The following is a 24,338-nucleotide window of genomic DNA, read 5'->3' on the forward strand; positions in this document are numbered from 1 at the left end:
CAGTGAATCCATAAAACAAAATCCAGCGTGGAATTATCCCGCAAAAAGCACGTTGTAATTTATATTTCGCAATATCTTGTGGTAACAATAGTTACATTTCCACACAGTTAGTTTTAGTCTAAAGTAATATATTATGAGTGCATATCATTTTGACATTAATCAAGTTAGAATATATGAATTAAAACAATTTATTTACTGTAATTGCATTATTGTTTCTGTGTGTCCGGGGGATAATCTTGGTGATAAATTTCAAAAAGTGCGCTGCATTCAAAACTAGCTGCTGTGCATAATTGCAAATTCACCGTATCTTTTGCACGCAAAATACCTTTCAAAACCTAAATTATACTAATATTCATATCATTTACAATTACAACCTACCCAAGACTTAAAACTGAACCGCAATTGAACACCTCTTCCCTAATAAGACTGGGTAATCTGCAACGACATCTCGTAACCTGAAAAATTCGGAACTATGACTATTGGTGAGGACCAAAAGTACGATTCAGCACTAGAAATGAAATGTTGATTTACCAATCTACCAAATCTCAAGACTAATTTTTTTTAGTATTCTCATGATATGCACATCTTGAATGTTCGGGAGTGGCGTAACGTTACACGTACATTCTCGTTTACGATCTGATGTTTCGCTCATTGAAACAATTTGCTCAAACTGTTTGTAGTGCAAAATTTTGTTGCTTTCTTCTCTTTTTTTCGTTTTTCTAAAGTGCTCGATGATCAGTCAACTATGTGTACTTCACATGAACGTCCCTGTTGCGCTTTTGCTGCAGGATGTATCTGACGACGAAGGTCCACGATTTAGCTGAAATGACAATATTTATTTATTTATTTATTTCATAGTCCAGAGCACAATTGGTCCAAGCAGGATGAGCAAAGAACAATAAAAAATACCCGTAAAACACAGAAACACAAAACAAGAAACATGAGAAGAAACTCAAGACTTAACCCCATAAAAGCGATACGATACCACAATACAAGCAGTGGAACCAATCTCCAGTAAAGAAGCACAATGCCGAAGTACATGAACACCAAATTTATCAAAACCAAGGCACCTCGATATACAAACAAAAAATCGAAAATGACCCTTCACACAATTCTAGAATAACTAATTTAATGATAAAGCAAAATCTAAAGATGAAATAACCGAATTTGGAAGAGAATTCCAATCCCCAATCGTGCGAGGGAAAATGAAAATTAAAAGAAAAAAATGTGTGGGTGCGAAGTATTTTGTTAAGGAATGCTGATGATGGTGCGAAGTTTGTATTGTGGAAAGCAGAGTTAAATAATAATCTGAATCCTAAAACGCTTTCTTTTTCTTCGTCGTTTTATAAAGAGAGTGCAAAAATTTCAAACGGGCAATTCGTCTACGATGCTCTAGAGTTCGTATTTTGTTGGTTTCCATGAACAGTCAAGGCGGATCAGTTTTTTTTTTATTATTTTCAATAAATAAACCTCACAGAACGTGTTTGAACTCGTTTTGATATTTCAAAATTTGATTTAGCGTGAAGGTTTTAAGTTATACTACCCTGTTCTAGCTTAGGTCTGACGAGTGAATAATTTAAGTAAGCCAATAATTTCACATTCGAAGTAGCCTATTTAAACTCGTGCACAAAAAACCCCAGATTCTTGAAGCAGCGCCGAGGATGTATTTTTTCTATTGGTCGCCCAATTCAGGTTCTTATTCATGGTCACTCTGAGGTACTTGTAATCATCAACCTGAGCAATGGGAATGTTATTTAGGTTGTATTGAAAATTGAATAGCCGTTTCTTGTTTGTAATCTTAAGAAAAACAGTTTTTCTTCAAGTATTTAAGGTAATAGATCATATTATATTTATTGTTTTTACTATTTTGATTATTATTAGTATTTACAGTTCAAGAATGATCGCGCACCAAAGAAAGAGCTAAAAACGCTGTCAGTCAACACCACCAATACAAGTGCGATGCCGGTATTACTGCTCAAGGTGGAAAACTTTGAAGAAATCGCAAGACTCAAGAATTCGAAGACGTTGTATTACGAAAAGGTTGCTCTGAAGAAAACCTTCAATTAAGATCAATGTAAAATGCTTTAGAACCACCAGCCACCTTTCCTAAGCCATGGCCACACTGCGAATACATCATACAACAAACGGTCTCCAAACACGAGTCACAGCAATATCCGTGGTTCGAATGCCGAGGTCACACAAAAGACAGTCTGCAGACAGATTGGAACGAACGTCACAGCGAGATCCGTGCTTCGAATGCCGCATGGCAATGAGTTTATAGAGAAATAAAACTATTGGCACGCGGCATTCGAACCGCGGATATTGCGGTGACTCGTATTTGGGCTGTCTGTTGTATGATGGTTGGAGCACGGCGTTGAAACATTCTTCAACAGTCCCGCTTCCAGCCAAATCTATGCGAACAGTGTAGTTCGTTCATCCAGACCCTTCTCGTTTTTATTTTTAACGATCACTGAATATTTGAAGAAGAAAAAAGTAAATGTCTTTATTCAATAGAACCAAGTGTGTATTGACTTAGCTCAAATAAAACCAAATTTGAGCAAATAAATGAGAAATTTTTTCGAAAACAGTGGATTTGAAAATTTGTGGTAGATATTTTTATTGCATTTATTAGCGTGCGTGCGTGCGTGCGTGTGTGTGTGTGTGCGCGTGTGTGTGTGTGTGCGTGTGTGTGCGCGTGAGCGTTTTAGTAATGGTGGAAACGAGGGTTTAACACAACCCCTCGTTGGAAATAAATTTATGATCTAAATAAATTGAAATCAAATAGAGCGAATAAACCAAATTTATAACTGTGGGCCGACCACCTTCGCACACGGGTCTTTTCGGGTTAGGGAAATTTAGCAGAGAGGGTAATCTTGAGTGCATTTCGCGTAATTGCTGGAGGCGGGCGCGGTGTGAATGCGGCCACGATCTGAGGTGCATACAACTTCCCACAACGCTCGCAGTTACTGACAGTTATCGTGGCTGCAGACGCTCCTGCGGGTCCGAGGTTATTTCCAACTAATTTCGGGCTCACCGCTCTGCTGTGGTGAATGTTACGGGGAAAGAATACATCGGAGGTGTATATCCCTAGCTTTCACTTCAAGGTTTACAATTCCCAAATGTTTCCGGCGTACAAGAAAAAGTAGGGAGGGAAAGCGTGATCTTCACCACGCGTACTGGCTACATCATGCGAAATAATGTCACTGTTTAACGGGCATTTCAAAAGCGTTGAAACCTAAAGCCTTTATAAAATCGCCGAGTGAGTGCATTCTAAGGGGGAAGTGCATTGTTGAGTCTGCGAGCTCATTCGCCAATTCTATAAAGGCCTTTGATTTGAATGTCTTTGAAATCCTTCTGATAGGAGTTTTTATCAAAGTAATATAAGTTTGTGCTTCATTCTTTATTTATGTTTGCTTTGGTACCTTTTAATGAACTAAACTATGCATTATAGACATCAATTGAAGGCTACTCGAAAGCCGACAAAAGCGTCGTCCTCAATCGATATCGCATTTGAACAATAAAAAGTCATGGAAAATTGTCATTTTTTTTATGGGTTGATTTTATTTTAAGCTTAAGAAAATCGTGAAAGAAAAACTTGAAATAATTTATCCTCTTACACGTAACTGTGATTGTGTTGTGCGTATGTTTATACAGGCTGAAGTCACACAGCCCCAATGGCTGTCTGGTATTTCAGTTAGCTGCAGGTGCGAATTTTAGCCAATGCAGTACAACCGCTTGCTGGGGTCTTTAACGTGGCCGCACACGACCGCTCCTTAGGCGTTGTGCATACCGTCGGCTAACGGTTAATATGGAGCATTTGCACAGATTTAATATTGTTAGAAACCACTCCTATTTTTTTTCCTCTTAGAATCGCATTTACTATGTTGCCACATAAGAAAACAATTTACTAAATTGCAACTTTTTCTTTTGTGTGTTTTGTTTTTTTATTGTAACTGCACAACCGAATTTTTTTTTTACCTTATCCCTAACTGGGAAGAGAAGTGTCACGGATCGTGCGCACCAAGAAAAAGTAAATTAAGCATGTTTGCGCCGATATTTTGTTTTATTGTTATTGTTATTAGAATCTACGATTTATGGCTTAGTTCACGGAAGATAAATTGTTCCAAGTGGCGCAATGCGGAACGCTGATATGGTCCACACAGAGGCTGTTATAAAGTTCAGAAATGTAGTTAACGGCTTACTATTGGTATTTTGTTCTTACATATATTGCACAGTGGACCATATGTGTCGAAACTTTCACGGCCTAATGATTAATCGCTTTATTCGTCAAAATATTAAAGCCTTCTCTTTTTCTCTCCCTCTTAATATTTCGCAATTTCGGTTTGGAATTTAAAAGGATTAGAAAGCGTTATATTTCAGATGTTTTTATTTCATCATACTTAAGTTTGTCCACTGCTGTGAATATTGGAAAAGATCCCTTTTCCCATTTATTTTGAGAAAATGTTTGACCTACGAAAATGAGCGTGGCTGCACATATCTCCATTTCGTAAATTACTCAATAAACATAAAACAGGCCCTCACATCCCGCAATGAGTCGGTCGGTCGATATTATGCGGGAACCGGCTAGACACGCGTCTCGATGTTCTTCTTCTTGCTCGAGCCTAAAATTAATTACCGTAGATAGCACACGCGCACGCGAATTTATCTACCCAAGGGGTGCAAGGGGTAAACCACCCCCCCCCCCCCCTCCCCTCCGTCCGGCAGCAATTCCTATGGTTCCTGCCTTCCTCCCCTACATTTCTTAAGCTGTCATTACTATACCTGTGGGATTCAACCTCGAGACTTCTCCGAGGCTAACCGAGCGCTCTTCCAACCAAGCTAGGCTGGAGTTCATCGAGTGAGTAGAGCGGTCCTCTAATCTTGGAGAGGATACAGTATCGGCACCCCTGTCAAGGCTTATTATTTCAGAGGTAAACCAGTCACATAGGGGTCCCGAGTTGCGCTCCATCTCAGGTGGAAGTCAATTTATGGTTGCGTGATATTCTCTTCGCCTTAACCACTTACCCTAAATTGGTACCGTCTAACTGCTAGCCTGGGGTACGTATAAGGGGGACACTATCTTACGCCTGTACGATAATCGTAAAAAACAAAACGGGCATTGGCTAGCAGATGATCTTGCACATCGTCGGCGAACGATGCACTGTAGTAAACCCAAAATGTCATGCGGCACTGGTTCTTGGCATGACCAGTGATTTCTACTCGCCAATGGTACTTTCTAAAAAAAAATATTGCGCGCCATTTAGAGGCTGCTTGACCAATTATTCGAAACCGGCAAGGTTTGACCACGCACTCTAATTACGAATTGAACGCGAGGACTGCGAAACCATTTAGCGGAACTCGGCTGAGCTTGTATCGAGAACGAGAGCGGCGTCGGCGTTCGGCTAGAGCTCGGATCAATCACAAGCTAATTGCCTAAGAAACGGCGACCGCCAATGTTGCTTGATGGGGGTTTAAAAAAATTTGGCAGAGATACTTAAAACTGTTTACGTCTTAAGCTGCGCGCTGCGTGTAGGAATGCTTCCGCTGCATGTAGGAATGCGTCCGCTGCATGTAGGAATGCGTTCTCTGCGTGTAGGAATGATTTCGCATTCCTACACGCAGCGTATTCCTACAAGCATCGCGACACGTATTTCTATCGCACACGGTGCTCCGGCCGGCGATATCACGCTCCCCCACTCTTCAGGCGCAGCGAACCTTGCCATCTTCACGACGGCTTCCCTGACGGGGCATCTGCGTTGCTGTGCTTTTCTTTGTGTTTTATTTCCGAGGCGCGTCCTCTTTGACCTCAAGCCGCCGTGACGGCTTCCGTGACAAAGCATCTGAAATGACGCGTCGCAGACAATTTAGGTGCAGTTTTTCGCTGTTGCGGGTTCTTACCAGGGTTGTAAAGTACCTAGGTACAAGTAACTGGAAATCGGTATCTAGGTACTTTGTTGTACCTGAGGTAAAAACCTAGGTACTTTAATTTCTCTGTATCTGTATTTGTATCTTAGGTACATTTTCCAGTAACTTGTAACTAAGTGAAGCTACTTTTTACCGGTAATTTTCTATTCAGTTCGTCAAAATGGTAGAAACTATAAATCTTGAAGTATTAACCCACTACCATGTGCCGTGATTAACATTGAGTTGGGTAGGGCATTGAAGGCAATGACTTGATCAAACGACGTTTTAGCGAACGAAGCCCCGCCTATGATGTTTCATCGAACGACACTTTAGTGAATGTAGGTGTTCATCTGAGCGAACGGTGAATTAGCGATGCCGTTCTAGCGACACCAATTTATTTAATCGCTTCGGAACTCCGTTTAGGAAAAGTAGTGAACTGCTTCCTTCTCAAACCAAAATCGACTTCACCGCGTGCTTGAAGCTCCTCTGACTACCATACAAGGGACGAGATAACTTGAACGATGTGCGTAGTTTCTGTTGCCCGTATCTTGTCCTGGTGGTGGCACTGTTCTGCCATAAACACAATATAAAGTATAATTACAAATAAATTATAATTACAATCATAAAGCAATGTAACATTGCATATATAATACAGTTTCCGCTCAATAAATCGGACTTAAATTTTACAGTTATCAAAACTAAGAAAGTTCCGAAAGAAAAAAAAACTCATTTTTCTATTGACTAACGAAATAAAAAAAAAACGAGGAAGCTTGAAGCCTTTCGCTCGTCGTCGTGAAGGTTAGGTGCATATGCACTCAACTCATGCGTCTCTTCATGCGGCTGACGTCTTCTCGGCCCGTCGACGTCAGCACCGGCTCTGAGGGCAAGAACGTCAATAAGCGAGTTTCGGCGGTTTTGGTGTGACATGGTAAACAGTGGAAGCTGTGGCCTCGGTGAACCAATGGGAGCGTGGGGACAAGGCACTTGAGGACTCAACACCGATGTGGACATCGCAGTGACACGAATAAAGCACATTTATCGAACTCGTTTTTTAGTGTGTCCTTCGTATAAAAAGCTCAACTTCGAATTTATTTTTACAAATTTGGGGAAGATAAATAAAGTCAGTATCCTTAAAGTAACCGTACCTGTACCAAGGTACATCTTGAAGCAAGTACCTCGGTGCGTACCTAAGTATCTTTCCGTAGGAGTAACTGTAACTGTATCTTAGGTACATTTTTAAAGTAACTTTTACAACCCTGGTTCTTACTTTCAGGCGCCATTTGTTCGCAGTTCCAGACGCCGCCGGATCCGCTCCATCGAACAGTTAATGCTTTCGCATGAAACGAGTCTATTCTGGCATCGCATGTACGAAATAAAAAAGCGGGGATTTTGGACTCGCGATTTTTCTACTGTTGCCTTCATATTATTATTGATAAAATGCATAAGTTTTCTTTACAGGAGTTGCAATAATGTCAGCAAGGCGAGCTCTTCTTGACTGATGAACAAAAAAAAAAAAATAGTGGGTAGCCTTCGAGGCATCTAGCATTGATGTCTACCCACTGCCTTTCAATCAAAGCCAATCAGAACTCGGCGTCGTTCTGACGTCACCGCCGACCCTGCGCAAGAAGCAGACGACTTGCTCTCCGCATAGCTTGCGTGGTCACATAGAGTTTCCTATAGCAACCCATTATTCTTCAAAATTGAAACTCGAGTGGGCGTCGCCGCTGAATCTTCTCAAATCATTTCAAACAAAACTGTTATCTTTTTCCCGACGTATACAATTTTGAGCTCACGCGAAGAGGTATAAAGAAATATATATATATATATATTACGTAGCAGCATACGTATGAATTATCAAGTAAGAATACGCTACGTCCGTGTCACTTCTTTGTCTGGTTCTCGTCTTTCCACGCTGTTTTTAATTCCGAAGTATGTACCAACTCGCCCTAGCCTCAACTTAAGAATAATAGCATTAAATCAAATTAGTCGAATGACATCATGACTGGATTTGTAATTTTGTATGCAGTGATTATTGTTTTTCTTACGTTAGCTACCAGGATCGCTTGTTTCTTTTATCGAACCGGTCTTCCCTTCCTGAGGATGGATTGCATGAAACGCGGTTTCAATTATTTCACTCTGTCGAGCCTCGAATTTTTTCGAATATTTTCGTTTCGTGTTTATTTATGTTACATATACTAGATGTTACTTCCATAAGACAAAGCAACTCAGGTTTTTTTTTTTTTTTTATCTTCTACCACTTTACACTTTAGCTCTAATTAAGCCGTATCATCCAAACATCAAGAAATTCCGTCAATATAGTGCAACAAAAAAAAAAAAGAAGCTTCATTGCTTAACTATGCAGGTTTTCGCAATGTTTCTTCCGCTATTTTTATGATAGAAAATTTGCAACATTCGTGGTCTCTATTGGGCAAAATGCTAAGTACTACGTAAATGGAACAACCCACTCCCCCACACACACACACACACACACACCTCATTGCGTAACTATTTATCCTGTACACTCAATTATTGACCAATGGCCCTTGCACAACGCCCCCGTTTATCTAGGCCCCGAAAGAAAATTTTCTCGTTTATTTTGACAGCAGTCGGGGATTCTTGCGAGGAACACCACCGGCATCGCTTCAAAGACTTCGCCCCATGCACTGTCAACGATGACGCCGCGGACCCGAAAAGGGAAAATAAATCTGTCCCGCGACTTCAGCAGAACGAGCGAGCAACAACAACGGCAGAGCGGAGTCTGCGACTGTTTCGCCGCGCGTTACGAAGGATCGCAGCCCGCCACCAAAGCCAATGGCTCTTTCTTTGAATCCTACGCCTTTCGCGCCTTTTCTTTGCGGTCAGGATACCGAAACACCACGCCGCCAACAACTCGCACCAAAACAACAAACAGCAGCACACACTTCATTTTTCAGGACGCGAGCGGCGCCAGGCAGTTGGAAAAAATGGATGCGAAACAAGCGAGAGAAGAACTCGCACGCGAGCGTGCCGCGAATGCGAAAGAACGTGGCTCTCCTTTGTTCATGCAAATGTCCCCCGCGCACGCGCCATCTCCCTTCGACGCTCAAGAGGCGGCGGCGGCGGCGGTGGTGGTGCAGTACATAGTCCTAACCTTGCCGCTCTTCTCGCTCCCCTCGCTAGCGTACGAAATGAGACAGATGACAGCCTCGCGTTTGTCAAGAAGGAGCGAACAACGGCAGAACTCGCAGCGAGGTGCCGAGGTGTGTAAGGCGTGTGTGTCCTTATACTTCAATCGACTCGTCGTGTCTGAAACGAGAGAGAGAAAAGCAACGGAATGATTCTGCGCCGATGTTGTTGTTGTTGTGATCGTCGTCGGCGTCGTCCCTGGTACTGTTAAGTGAGAAGTATGGCACGCTGTACGAGAGACAAGGTCTGCCGGCCTTCTCCTTTTTGCGTTTCATTTGTCTTCGTTGGGGGATAAGAAGAGAAGGCGGCGGATAAATCGCACTTGGCGTCCCCGGCGTGTAATCGACGGGAGGAGCGACTGCGCTCGGCCTTGCGTAACTCAGGCTGCTGCAGTATTTTTGGCGACGCGCGGGAGAGTGATCGCTTTAGTTATCGCCAAAGACTTTGGGCGTAGGGAGTTGTGTAAGCTGCCCCCTTTCCCTTTCGCCTTTGTGCGAATGACCGTGACTGTCTGGTCCTGACAGCCGTGAATTGTCTCGAGTGTTGCGGGTGAAATTGCGCGGCGAGCATTGTTGAATCCGACGGGAACGTTTTGCGGCGATAATAAAAATATATGCGCATATTTCATTCAACCGGCTGCTTCTTTCGGCATATTGATGCGTCTCACAGGCCTGCTTCGGTATCCCAATTGAAAGACTTGAGACTGATTTGCCTCTTGGGCCCGTTTGCTCGAAGCGCTAACCGCGTCTAAAGTTAGCCGCAGTATAGCTAGGAGAGGGAGTTCAAAATCACGTGACTGGCTTGGTAGGGATGCGGGGAAACATGGCGGTGCCCCGGTGAGTGAGCGCCGCTCGCTTTGGAACTAATATATCGTTGTAGCTGCAAAATTGGGCGCGTTAGTCAGCAACGAATGGGGCAGGGCGCTTTCGCTTTGCCTTACCTCACTTAAATCACAAAGCATAAGCAATAACCTCGCCGAATTTTTTTATATAGTATTTTTCTAAGCCTAAATGAGCGCGATAACTGTCGGCATGACAACGTCTTGGGATAGCGGATTGCCTTGACTCAATCGGCCGGCTATTGACAGCACACCAAAGCAGACAGCGTCCCAATAGACCATTGTCTAAATTACCGAAGCATCACGGAGAACGCTGGAAGTGTAATTCTACGGTCCGTGCGCGCTGGCCTTCCTCTTATAAAAGATTCGAAGTAAATATTCATAATAAATAAGTCTTTGACGAACGCGCGTGCAAGGCAAAACTTGTTTTAGACTTTTTGCTTTAGAACAATTACTACTGCAGACGCCAGCACGTGCAGCGCGTGTAACTACACTTGTAGCATGCATCTCAGTGCTTGGGTAATTTAGAAAAAGTTCTATTGGGAAGCTGTCTGCTTTTGTGTGTTATCAATAGTCGGCCTATTGAGTCAAGGCAATCTACTTTCCAAGGACGTTGCTATGCCGACAATTATCGCGTTCATTTAGGCTTAAAAATGGCCGAAAATCGAAAGACTATTTAAAAAATGCAGCGAAGTTATTGGTCATGCTTTGCGATCTAAATGAGATAAGGCAAAGCAAAAGCCCCCAGCACCATTCGCGTTGCTGACTAACGCGCCCGATATTGCAGCTACAACGACATATTAGTTTTATAGCGAGCGGCGCTCACTCACCGGGGCAGCGCCATGTTTCCCCGCATCCCTACTGAGCCAGTCACGTGATTTAAAAATCCCTCTGCTAGGTACTGCGGCTAACTTGAGCCGCGGTTGTCGCTTCGAGCAAACGGGCCAAGTGTGGTCAGAAAACGTGCCTTAAATCAATCGCATTCTCTCACGACTATATCGTTGAATCTCACGGTTAACACGTATGGCTCGAGCTACGTACTTTCCTTCTTAAAGACGCAGCCGACGCTACGAGGTAGTGGGCCGAATCAAGCAATGTCAAAAACACAAGTCGCGGTTTGTTTGTTTTTTTGTGTGTGTGTTTTGTTTTATTATTGGTTCAGCGAAGATAGAACACGCGCAGAAACAGGACGAACACCATGATGTTGAGCTTGTTGATTGCTCCCATCAGCTTGAAGCATCGGCTGCGCCTGGACTTTAAGGAGCCCTCAGGAGCTTTCTAACATCGGCTAGAGACTGCTATAACTCACTCTGTTGGCGCTAGGCATCCTAGAAAGCTTTATATTATGACCATACGCGGCCTATTTCTCTATTATAACGAAGCAATAAAAAATTGTAACAGACCGAGCTTATCTCAGACGAAAGGAGGACCACTCTCAGCCAATAGCAAGCGAAGGATTCTCGCGTCTCCGATCGGTGGACCCGCGGAGTGACACCTCGAATGCGCCGGCGGCTGCTCGTAACCCGAAAGCCCGAACACGCAAACTTGAACGAATGTTTTTTCTTCTTTCTTTAGTCCGTTGTATTTCCGGATAATGACGGATCGCAAAGCACGCTTAGAAGTTACCTGCGTCGCAGTTGGAGTCTGCGCGAGGAAGACTTTTGATTCAACCCAGCCAGCGCGCTGTCGAGAGCAGACCAGCAGACGACCGGACGCATCACTCCCGCGAAAGACGAAAAAAATGAAATTATAGCACGCTGTTTTGAGACAATTATCGCAGTATTATGCTCTCTTTACGCAAAAAGAAAAATTGTGATTTTCTCTTATTATCTACAAAAGCATACATATTTTGTAAAAACAGCGTGTGCAATCTCCACTAAGTGTCCCGTTTTCATGGGTCTTCGTTCCAATAAAAGGGAGAACCGAAATGAGAACGGAGAAATTTGTGGAGAACCAAATATACCGTTTGGTTCTCCACAAATAAAAGGGTTTAATTACTTACTTTTCGCCATCCTTTTGTGTGTGCAAATTAGTAGTTTATATTTTTTGTTTTTTGTTTCTTTCACAGAACCTGATTCTGAGCATTTATACAGTCACGCAAACGACTGTGTGTGTACCATACTGTGATTGCACTCAAAACCATACTCACTGATGCTCTTTCAGCCAGTAAGGAGGATGAGCTTCCAAGCTTGTACCCAAAGACCGTCTTGAGGGGAAAAAACGATCATCACCCAAACGGCAGCGAAGATCGTGCAGAGATCACAGCTATAGACCTTTGAAACAAGAAAAAAGAAAACGTCTTCTTCGCGCTGCTATCTTTCATTGCTGTGCTGTGGAAGGCATTCTGAGCATGCGCTGTAGCTCTTTTGTGCGGCATATCAGACGCTGCGCATACGTCCGCCGCAGCTTAGTGACTCGGAATTTGTGGCTCGGTGTGATAAGTGCTGGAAAGGTTTATACTACGGATCAGCTTAAAAACAGACGCAGCCGACGGTGGAAGTTAATGGAACCGATCAAACAACGTAAAAAGCGCGCGTTTTTAGACCTTTTTTACAGCGGAGCTGTTAACGGCAAAGTTCCACAGGATCGTGTCCGGTATGTCGACACAAACCTACTTGGACAGCTACCGCCATCTATAAGCGACGGCGGCAAGCACAGACCCAGTATGGTTTCCGCCGTAGCTCGTAGATGGCGGCAACCTTTCCAGCTATAATAGAAGAATGAATATTTGGGCGCGTTGGTGGGACTTCATTGTAGGAAAAAGCGCGAAAAACAAACGACGACAAAGAAGCAGCACACAGTGCATCGAGTACAGCTCCGCTGGTCTACCTTCTTGACGAGAATGGAAAGGCTGAATGTTTTTTGTTAATGATTGGTTTAGCGATATTAGAACGCGTACAGAAACACGACGAACACCATGATGGTGCAGTTTTGTCGCTGTCTGATTGGTCCCATCAGCTCGTAGCGTCGGCTGCGTCTGGACTTAAGCCAAAGCGGAGTTTAGTTTGACATCTGGGGCCCTAAACTCGTCAAATACAAAGTTGGAGGCAAAGTTGACGGAGCGCGCCGATTGGACGATCACGACAATGACTTTGCGTTTTTCTCGTCGACGTCCAATCGGCGCGCTCCGCCAACTTTCGGCTACAACTTTGTATTTCACGAGTTTAGGGCCCCTGGGGCTCAAAACTCGTCAAACACAAACTTGGGGCCGCAGTTCTCGAAGCGCGCCGATTGGCCCATCACGACGATGACTTCGCGCTTTTGTCGCAAGCGTCTAATCGGCGCCCTCCGTGAACTTTCGGCTCCAACTTTGTGTTTGACGAGTTTCGGGCCCCTGGCAGGGCAAGATCACTTTCTGAGGACCTCGACTCACTCAACACAAAGTTGGGGACAAAATTTACAGAACGCGCCGCTTCTGTTGCCGAAGACCAATCGGCGAGCTGCGCTAACTTTCGCCTCCAACTTTGTGTCTTATACCTCTAGAACCCATTAAGTAACCGCAGTTCTAAATAAATGACCGCATCTCCACGTGGTGAATAATGTCGATTGGGGCGAAGCTCTGGTAGTGCTGATGATACTGATTTTGTTCATAGGTAGTGCTGATGCTGCAGATTTTTTTTTTTTTTTTTGCTCATAGGTAGTGCTGAGTCCCGCGTTGTGTTTCGACTTCATTATTACTGCTTTATGGTCGGTGTAATGCAGAGCCAATTGTTCTTCTAGCGGATCAGCTTGGATCGTTATACTTCGTTTCAGCTTAGATCCGAGCGCGGCCGATGTTATGAGCCGAAGGTCCAATCATACAGCGAAAGAGGCACAACGTCTTGGCGTGCTTTCTGCAGTTGATAGTACCAGCCGGTATTCGCAGTTTCTCTGTGCGTGCTCCTCTGCCGGGTAGTTTTATAAAGTGCAGAAAGCACGCCATGACGCTGCGCTTTTTGCGCTGTATGATTGGCCCTTCGGCGTATAACATAGGCGGCGCTCGGACCTAAGCTGAAACTAAGTATAGAAGCCGCGGGAACGCATCTCCACCGCTTAAGCCAACGGTCCATGTCAGAAAGAGAATGTGTGGTATGGATCGTGGTGATATACGCAGTTGAGCATTTGACCGAAGCGCCCTCTCGTCTATAAACGTTGAGCCAATGCATGCGAAGTTTAACGCGATTATATACGCGTTTGACCGCAGCGCCCTCCCCTGTATAGACATTGAGCGGCTACAGGCAACATTTCATCCATGATATCCCCAACTCTTTAGTTACTACCACATCTCAGAGCCCCCTACTCGTCCCGCACTTGTGGCCGAGTAGTTAAGGCGATGGACAAGAAATCCATTGGGGTTTCTCCACACAGGTTCGAATCTTGTCGACTGCGCAAAGATTTTTTTTCTTTTTTTAAGAAAACAAATGGGATGGCAATCGATGTGAGCGCGGACGCCGGATAAGGCTAGACCTTAAGGAGCTTCGCCCCTAAAAAAAGGCAGTTTTAATGCCGCAAGGAACGGAATCCGAATCCCGTTTCTATTAGATCGTCTAAGCAAGGTCACTGGAAAAGTCCGGTCCGATGGACATCATGCATTCTTTCAGCAAGTTCCCGTATAAGGAGTACGATGAACCCGCAAACTTTAATATTAATATATATATATATATATATATATATATATATATATATATATATATATATATATATATATACATATATATATATATATATATATATATATATATATATATATATATATATATATATATATGTAAACAAATTGCATACGTCAAAAACTTGGATCTTTTATTGACGCCGCACGGGAAAGAACGAACCTGATTAATGATACGGCGTTTATAGTTATGTTATTCTTAAATTACTGAGAGCAATATTATATGAGAGTTGACTGAAATATAGGATTCGTTTGTAAAAGCGTTTCTCTTCCAAAGTGGTTTTAAAAAAATTTAGGAACCTAAACTATTTTTTTTTTATTTATATCACTACACTCTGGCGAGCTGTCATCTCGCTGATTATTTAGGGGAAAGAGCTTACCCATTCTGAAAAAAAACGAATAAACGTCGATTTCATGCTATGGCACTTAACGCCGAAGCTTAAAACCGGGGTCGCACTGCACATGCATCACACAAAAGGCAGTCTGCAAACACGAGTCACCGTGGCATTCGTGGTCCGAATGCCGCGTGCCAAGTTTCTCCTTGAACTCATTGCCATGAGGCATTGGAAGCACATATCTAGCGGTGACTCGCGTTGAAATCGGTATGCAGACTGTCTTTTGTATGACATATAAGCAGTGTGACCCCGGCTTCATACGGACCACACCAAATCTTCAGTCACCTATAAAAAAAAAATAATCTTGTCAGCTACGCCTAAGCGGGCTCTTGTTGTTCAAAATTGTAAAACAAGAGTATCTCAAAGGGCTAAACAAACAATCTCAAACTCCCTCCCCGCCTCCAGAAAAAAAAAAAAAGCAGGACAAAATTGTCGCTTGACTGTCGTCAAGCGACACAAGAAGTGGATCCCACACGGTTCCTTGTTTACCCGAAGCAATCCGCACTTCGGCTAGAGGCGCAACTACACCAGCAGCCCTGTGTCTTCCAAACAACCCTCGTCCCTCTAAAGCGAAACTCATTCCGGGCGCACAAATGCGAGTGTGCCGCATTCTCTTAGACAAAAACCAATACAAGGACTGCGTCGACAAACTCGAAAAAGATAAATAAATAAGAAGATGGAGTCGGAAAGAGCAAACAACTCGGCGGCTCTAAAGGAAATAAGTTCCTCACTTCGTTATTTCCCCTCGGCTGTCTCCGACGGGGGCTCCCCTTCGCTCAAAACAGTTCCCAGCCTCGAACTGAAGAGCGGAAAGCGCGGATTCGAGACGGTGCTGCCTCTCCGCAAAAACTGAGTCCCATTCATAGCGACACGCGCCAACGGAAACTCGTGTCCTAAACCGCCTCTGAAATGACCGCAGCCAAACCGTGTCTCGATGTGCAGTTGTCTCGACCTGTACCACACTCTAGGGAAAACCCCGTGGAAGCGCGCCCCCACTAAAATCTATACGGAAGCATGAAAAACATCACAGGCTCCGAGATTCGGGGCCCGAACAGAGTGTAGGAGACGGGAGAGCGGAACCTCCGGCCGGGAGAGTTGGTTTTACGCCGCCACTCTCTCAAGTTATAGAGCAATTTCGGTGTGCTTCGAAGAAAAAGAGTAACACAAAAGGAACATTTCCGCCCTAGATCTTACCCGGCGGAATTTCTGCGCGCCGCGGTATATAATAGCTCGTGAGGAAGACAACCCGCAGAGAAGGGGAGGAAAGATCGGATCGCTACGGGGCCTACACAGTACGAGAAAGGACGGCCGGCAGAACCCTACATCACGGGCGGAGAGCGCCACACCGGGAGGGGGTTATTGCCGCAGTTGTGGCCGGCAAGCGGAGCGAAGCAGCGTTGCAGCGGACAGAGTGCAACTAAATCAGCAAAAGCCGCTAGAGGAACGACGCGCGCGCGTCTCTTGATCATGCTCTCGCGCGAGTGAAACGGCGATGCTCTTTTCCGAGTACTTACGAGAGAACTGCAGCGCGGTATACTGCAGTAGTGGCTGCCGCGAGCGCCGGCCCTTCGGGATTCATTTGGTAGATTTGTTTCCAGCACATCCACGCTCGCCTTGCGTGCGCGCTCGGGTGTGACTGTGTGCATGGAATTGACAGGGTGTACACTTTGCCGCCGTTTTGTTTTTGCTTTTTGCTTTTTGTGTCCGGGTTTCTACGCTTGGGGATTTTATGTTATTTTCCCGGATAGGAGGAGCCGGCAGCGTTGCAGTGGCTCGACGTGTACGAATCTCTCTGGAAGGCCGGGCCCGGCTTCCGAGGATTGCAGCGCGTTCATCCCTGGACGAGTTCGCTCCTGCGGCCGGGAAAACGCTCCGCGCTTGATTAGTCTACGGCCGGTGCTTCTGTGCGCCTGTGTCGTCCTGGAACCGTAGGAGTACTTGCGAGTCGTAGAGAAGTTTGTGGCATTTCACAATGCTCGTTCCCTCGGTATGGGATCGTCGTGGGAATACAGCGGTGAACAAGTAAAGCACTCTGTGCATAATTGCTGAGCGGTGGAGCGTTGTATTTTCTCAAAATTTTAACGCAAGTTTTTTTTTAATGCACTGCAGTTTGGTGCTGGTTTCTTGTCTGCGATCCTCCGCAAATAGCACCTTGAAGAAATAACGAGTCCGCTGCACATTTTCTTTTCAGTTTTGTTTCATTTGGTTCGAATTTCGTTTTCTTTCGTTAATATTTGGCTTATATTCTTTGGTAAAAAAAAAATATCCCAACACTCTGTACTTTAGTAACATTCAAGTTATAAAATATATTCCTAATAAGGAACGATGATGCTTGATTTAAGGCTAAATGCGAGTAACTACACTGACGCAAAGACGTGCCATATCTTCCTCGCAACGTATGCTATATACCCAGGTAGCACGTTAGAGAAATGCCTAACTTGGCACAAGCTTCGCTATCCTATGGGGCCTAATTTGGGCCTGATACGGTTTTGCTCTAAGGTTTCCGGTAGTGACAAAGTGCTTTTGTTTTTTCTTTAGTCTCTGCGGCATTTTTCTAGCTCGCCACCCAACTATCCAAGTGTCAGATTTCCGCTAGATGCCCTCGTGCAACCCGGAGAACCAGCAACGAAGCTTAACTCTATCCTTTGCTTCGCGATTCCGGCCCAAAAATGCCGGTTGACAGCCAAGTTACCACAACTGCAGCTAAACGTTCGCACTGGTTGGCGAATTAGGGCCTAGATTATTATACTCTGGCCAAAGAGGTCAAGTTTGGCTTCACATTGTATTCGGCGGTTTTCTGTGTTATTTTAATACCCTAAATTCCCAGACAGAAATCAAAGTTTGATCTAAAGAACTACGATACTTGGGTTTACTTCGCTAATCATTTACACTCGATTTTCTCGAGACTGGTTACATATTTTAAAAGAACTTGAGTCTAAAACTCTAGAATAATAAAAAAAAAAACACGCGCAAAGTACGCATTATATTCTCTTCTATGACTTCCAGTTTTAGACTCGCATGTTCGATCTCCGCCGGCTCACCTTCGTTTTCGCCATTTCTTCATATACAGGGTGTCACAAAAGAAAATTTACGCGGTCTTTTTTACCGCAAAAATAAACTAGGCATCGTCGAACGCTCATTCTCCGCCCAAAGCCTAGAGCTAGAGGTCACAGCCAGATGCCAAAGTTTAAGCCCGATCCGATTACTTAATCAAAAGTTATAAGTGATTTTCTGAAAATTTCAATGGGAAAATGGCGGCCGACGGAGTTTTAAAACACATGGGGCTCTATGGCACCAGAAACCGAAAACGGGCAAAAATAGGCTCCATTTTACCATTAAAATTTTCAGAAATTCGCTTATGACTTTTGATTAACTTATTGGATCGGGCTGAAAATTTGGCATTCGGTTGTGACCTCTAACTCTACCTTTGGGCGGAGAATGAGCGTTCGGCTATGCCTAGTTTATTTTTGCGGTAAAAAAGACCGCGTAAATTTTCTTTTGTGACACCCTGTACTTTCGGTCGTTTTGTTGAGCCTTTAAAATACCTAATCTGAATAACAACTAACCAATTTACAAAATTGCTTCGCTATATTTAAATTCAATTATTCATTCCATTTTACCTACAATAGATATTCCGCACAAATATACAATCAGTTTCTAAGCCAAATAGGCATCTGCTCTCTGCACTTAGACCCACCTTTGCAAATTAAGCAAATATTATTCAAACACAGTTTAATCGTTAGGAAAAGAGCTAAGCCTAATCCTATTAGAAAGGTCCTCATTGTTTTGTTGTTGTTTTTTTGTTTTTTTTTTGTCCTCTTATTTTACGTCACTCTAATATTGGGTGAAAAGGGCTCATTCACTAGTGCGCCTATCGAGCCGCCTTTGATGTGCAAGCCACTGCACCCTTGCATTCCTCTTGCTGCCCAGGACAGCCGTGCAAATTGCTTTGCTCCAAAAGGTTTTACGGGTAAAAATTCCATCCTCCATTTTATAGCTGCGCTGCAGTTGACAAACTCGAAGGCCGCGGCAATCCACCATCCTCTGAAAACAGCCGAGATAAGAGCTGGCTTGCCCAAACAATGAGCCTCTTTCTTCATTGCGTACTGGAAAAATATCAAAGACTGTTTACCCGTCTTCAGGAAAATAAGTTTATTTTCTTTTCCTCCCTCTTTTCTTTTTTCTTGGAACGCTTAATAAACGCTGTGTGGCTGAATCGCTTGTTTTCGCCCAAAGTGTTTTTCGAGCAGGGAGAATATCGCAATTTTTTCTTTGGCCATCTCAAAAGTGCGTCAACCTCTTCAACTTACACAGAAAATGTGTGTCTTTCGGATCCTTGGCAAAACACGCCACTGAACCGTGTAATCTACCCCGTCCCTCAACCTCATCACAAAACAAACCAGAAGCCCTTTAAAGTTGTTTTCTTTTGGTTGGTATGAAGCCTCCTTGGCATCCACTTACGGTATTGGATGGTCTTCTCGACCCAGTTTGCCCACAGTGCGACAGTCTCTGCTCTTAGGAAAAACAACCCGCTAATAGTTAGTCATTTTTTGCGTGCGTCCTGCCTGCCTCGCTGCCAGTTTTCTTATTGTCACTGCGGGGTCAATGATCGATCTAATGCATCCAGCGCCTTATTCGGCACTCGAAAGCTATTTGCATCTACCTCGTTCATTGCCGCAGCTGAATCGTGAACGTTCCTTTAATATGAGACAAGACCTATGTACGAGTCTGTGGGCTTCATTTCATCAAGTTTTGTCTTCAATAAAACTCAACCATTCTGCTTCCGTGTCTATCTTTGTTTTTGCCTTTTTATTCTGTCTTACTTTTTTTCACTGTATTTTTTAGGTTCGTGTAGAAATTGGCTTGTATTGTGATTCTGCAACTTGAACCTTTTTTTTTCCTTAAAAATAATTGCACCGAATTATGAGAATAAAATGCGACGCTGACACTTAAGCCATCTTTGAAAATCAAGTCAAACTTTCTACCAGCATCAAAGAAATGACAGTCACTGCTAGTTAACCTTTCGCCTTTCGCTTTCAGACATTCGAACGTCTCTATTTAAAAATTATGTTTAAAAAGAGGTGCATCCAATTTATTTCCATGCTTCAATTATATTTATTTGAATGTTCTTCCTGTTGTTTATTGATCACACGAGCCACTAACGTACTTACTGCATAGATATTACAGGTTCAATTCAATGTCCAACATGTCTTGTTAGCTAAATTTTTTGAGGTAATCAAAATACTTAATGTTTATTAACAGTTTTTTTTTTTTGTTTTTTCCTTTTTTTTCAGAACTCTCTGCAACATCAGTCTGGGAAGAAAACACTTGGAGCGTTCACGGGTGAGCGTTTTAAGGCTTGATGTTCGTGATAGATATTGTATGTTATGTATTTATAACCTCCTTTTAGTAAAATACGAACATACAGACCCAAATGGTTCCATTTCTTTTAGAATATTACATAACCCTCGTTAAGTGTGGTTGCACTGCTTGTTTTAATGCCGTACAAATTCTAGGAAAACGGGTTTTATGCTCAAAACTGGGCAAAGGTACTTCGAAGCCAATATCCATACAAATCATCTAGAATCTAGTTCGATAAATCTGCACTGTGCGACCACGTTAACCCGAACAAGCAAGATTTTTTTTTTTTTCGTATTTTTGTAAAAAGTGAATGATGTCGTCGGAGCTACCAGTGCTTGGGAAACAGCTTATTCAGGGAATCATGTTGAGTTCTAATGTTTGATTTTCCTGAATGTCTCGTTTGAGTAACATGAAAAAAAAGCCATGTGGTCCTGTTTGCGTTAGCTGTGCCATCCAGCGCGCATTCATTTAAAGCGTTTATAGGATTGAACAAAAACCGACCGACTGACGGAAAAACAAAGAAACTCCTTTATGTGTATGCTTTTATCAATGGGTTTTAAGCAACACAAGCGCGGTGCCCGGCGGCTCTCCCTGAAGTGACTAGGACGAAAATATTATAAACGTGTGCACAAAGCGTAAAACGCAAAATAATATACACGCAAAATTTCATTTTTTATGTTCTCGTTTTCATCGCCTTTTTATTTGGCGGATCACAGCTGCACGCTGCACTCCCCGGCCTCTGCTCAGAAGGCACGATTGGCGACGACCGAAAGCGTCGCTGCGGTCGGCCTTCCACGATTGGTCCAAAAGCTGACTATGACGTCGGAAAGGGTATCCCTACTGAAAAAAACCATTTGGCGCCCATATGAAAATAAACGGGTCCATACCGGTAACCGTTTAACCATACTGGTCACCAGTTTGTCAAAGGGGTCGCCCGTATGGCTCAAAGGGGTCCCCCGTATGAGCCATAACGGTCACCTATTTGGCAAACGGGTCGCTCGTCTGGGCAAATGGGCGACTCGTTTGGGCAAAGTTGTCGCACGTTTGCTCAAACCGGCGACCATGTTGCAAACTGCACCGGTTTAATCAAACGGCTCTCCGGAGCCCGTTTGATATTGAACGTACAGATCGGCGGCGTGGCACGCCTAGCATTTCAGCCGTGGCAGCCAATGGTTCCGGAAGGCTGGGAGCGCCGGTTCATCGATTTCAGATCGTCCGCGTAATGCAAGTAATTATATTTATATTTCAATTGCGCTGATTTTCGATTATACGGCAACTAAAACTAACACCTTTTTTTTGTTGTTTTACGTAAACGCGCGACGTTGGTGAGCCGATATTTTTGACAGACCTTTAATACTTTGTCCATCATTGTTGCCTCAATGTACTTATTCAGCTCGAATCTCTCTCGCAGAAGACGCGACCGCGAGAAAGAATGTAAGTCTAGACTCCGTTTCACTTTAATTCAAGACGCCGCGAAGGTAGCACGCGTACACGCGGCTGCAAGAACATCGAGCATTGCGAGAGCACGCCCGCCGTTGCAGCACTCAAACTACGAGCTTGCGCTGAGTTCTTTCTTCGCTCGGGCGCAAGCCGAGCTTCTGGCAGCCCCGCCGCCATTTCCAAAGTTCGAGCGCGCGCGCGCGCGCGCGTTTGTGTTTCGGGACTACAAAAACGCATCTCCCTGGAATGCCTGGGGAGAGGGAGAGGGGCTGTCCCGGTGGTCCCAGCGCCTTGACCTCGCCCCCTCCCTCCTCTCTTGTCACCCCTGTCACGTGACCCACAGCAGCGCGCGAGCTGCACGCTGATAAGCATCGAGATCCGGAAGGGCGCGCCTTGCAGCCGCTTTTTTCTTTGTCTGCTTGTTGTCAGTTGCTGCTCGAAGTTCGCTCGTCCTACCTGCTTCAATCTGTCGCCTAACCCTGCGGTCTTATTGGGACGCCTCTCGACAACGTATTGGATGTGCACCAAAGCTATCAGTGTTCGAAAAGACCCACGTGTATGTCGGCAACGAGCGATTCTTCAAAGAAGTCGCAAATTCTCGCGGTTTGGTTGGGTTCGGCAAATGGCAGCTTGTGCGCCGCATCGTGTTGAAACTTCCAAGGAGCCGTTCCCTCTCGTTTGTGTTTGTGTGCTTGTCCTGCTTTGACCGTGTCGACAAATATCACGGATTACCTCTTTCAAGTCCGCTATTGTTATGGTAAGTGCACTGCAACCTACGTGTTGGCAACGATTGACCGTTCTTCTACGCGTACTCTTCTAAATTATCTAAAGAATTATGCAGCGCCTATTCGCGCGGCAGCCAGGAGAATAATTTCCCCGAAAGTCTACCTGTATAGTGTTCACAGATCGCTTGCACGTTTGTACTTGTCTACAGAAGAGGTAATAAACTTCGAGGAGAATTGAAAACAATCTTTTGTGTCGGTTTTCCTGTCCACTTACAAGCACCTACGCGAGTGCATTTGTTCTACGTGTTTTCTCCATGTTATAAATACGTTTATGAGTTTCGGGACTTCTTAAATATGTTTAAGATAACCAACCTCCCGGACGATACCCATTTAGGGCTAGCGCATAATTTGCCATTTCGAAGGGCACGTTCAAACGTGTGGTCACGTGCCATGTCGAACGGGTACTCGTACCATACGGCACCCGTATCAAACGGGCACCTGTATCGAACGGGTACCGTTTCCAAACGGGTACCCGTATCCCATAATCACGTTTGATCCAAACGGATCGACAGGTTTGATTCAAACGGGCGACCAGTTTGCCACCCGTTTGAATTTCAAATGGTTTTTTTCAGTAGGGATACCATCGACGGAATTAAGAGGATTGAAATAACTTTAATTTCGACGGTGTTCGCAGTGTTGCTTTGAGAGCGCAATGATTTCAGACTTCCACCATGCCATTTACAAACACCATCGAACTTGTTGTTCGCAAGGTAATGACGTCACAAGGGGGAACCATAGGAGGGCGCCACCAAAACATCTCGCCGCTAATAGCATACAGCGGCGTCTCGAAGCCGCGCGCGCGCCTGGCCGTCAGAGGTAAATGTTACCATAGCCTCCTCTTTACTCACAAAGCCTGACAGCTGGATGACAGAGCCAAAGAGTTCCCGGTCGGAGATTTGGAGCACGAAGATCTTGTAGCACAGAGGCATCAAAAGGCCATTTCTCGGAGAACCTGGACGTCAGCGCACAGCTTTTGCAGCGGCGAGGACCCGAAACACACTTGTTCGCTTGGAAGAAGTGTGTTTCGGTGTCTCGCCGCAGCGGGGCGCAAGTCACGTGGCTCTCCTTTCGTCCGTTGTCTGCCGCTACACGTTTTTCATTTCGGCAACCACATCTCGTGGCAATCTGCCATGCTTTGTCAGTATATAGGAGGCTATGCCATAGTCAATGAGAGCTACAGAAACGCGGGACGTGGCGAGTTCCCAGAGCTTCTTCTTCTTATCGTCGCTCCACAGCAAACGAAACTAACATGTGAGACAAGAACGCTAGAGACCGAATCGCAATGCCAGCACACTGGACGTGATAAGTGACCCCCTGAATTTCTTAAGCTCTTAGTGACCATCGTACAACCTGAAATGCTCGATTGATATCCGCAACAACAAAGAAATAAGACACTTTAACGCAAAACTAACATACCAAATTAAATAATACTAAGAAAAAAAGACACTGGAATGTGCCTGCACTTGATTGAAACTCGTTTCGCTACAATTCAGTTGGCAATTAGAACTTGTCAGTTCCTACTCATACCGCATACTAAACAATGAACTCTACCTCCGGCATGTGGAAAGCCGTTTTGAAAGGCCTAAATTACGATATAGGTTAAAACTGGCGGGTTTTCCTTTTTGGGGGTAGTGCCACGTAGGAATACATGATATCTGCGAGTTCCTAGAGTGACGTGTTTATCAAGGTGTTTTCGTAGATCGTTTTCGCCGTCCCACAATGCTCTTCGCAACCCGCTAGAATACCCAAATCAAATCAAATCAATTTTTTTTTTATATTTTTCTCCATTTGCAGAGGAAAAA

At 44.3% G+C, this 24,338-nt stretch overlaps 1 protein-coding gene across 1 annotated transcript in view; it reads left to right on the plus strand.

Annotated features, from left to right (window-relative positions):
* LOC115316492 (neuronal acetylcholine receptor subunit alpha-10) overlaps nt 1–24,338 on the plus strand; it is a 686,776-nt gene that overhangs the window by 153,008 nt on the left and 509,430 nt on the right. The window contains exon 2 of the mRNA XM_040218145.1: nt 20,245–20,293. The gene's annotated coding sequence lies outside the window, so the exon portion shown is untranslated. The remainder of the gene's footprint in view (nt 1–20,244; nt 20,294–24,338) is intronic.

This window comes from Ixodes scapularis, unplaced genomic scaffold, assembly GCF_016920785.2.
Source record: "Ixodes scapularis isolate PalLabHiFi unplaced genomic scaffold, ASM1692078v2 PGA_scaffold0__279_contigs__length_252992795, whole genome shotgun sequence".
Lineage (NCBI taxonomy): Eukaryota > Metazoa > Arthropoda > Arachnida > Ixodida > Ixodidae > Ixodes > Ixodes scapularis.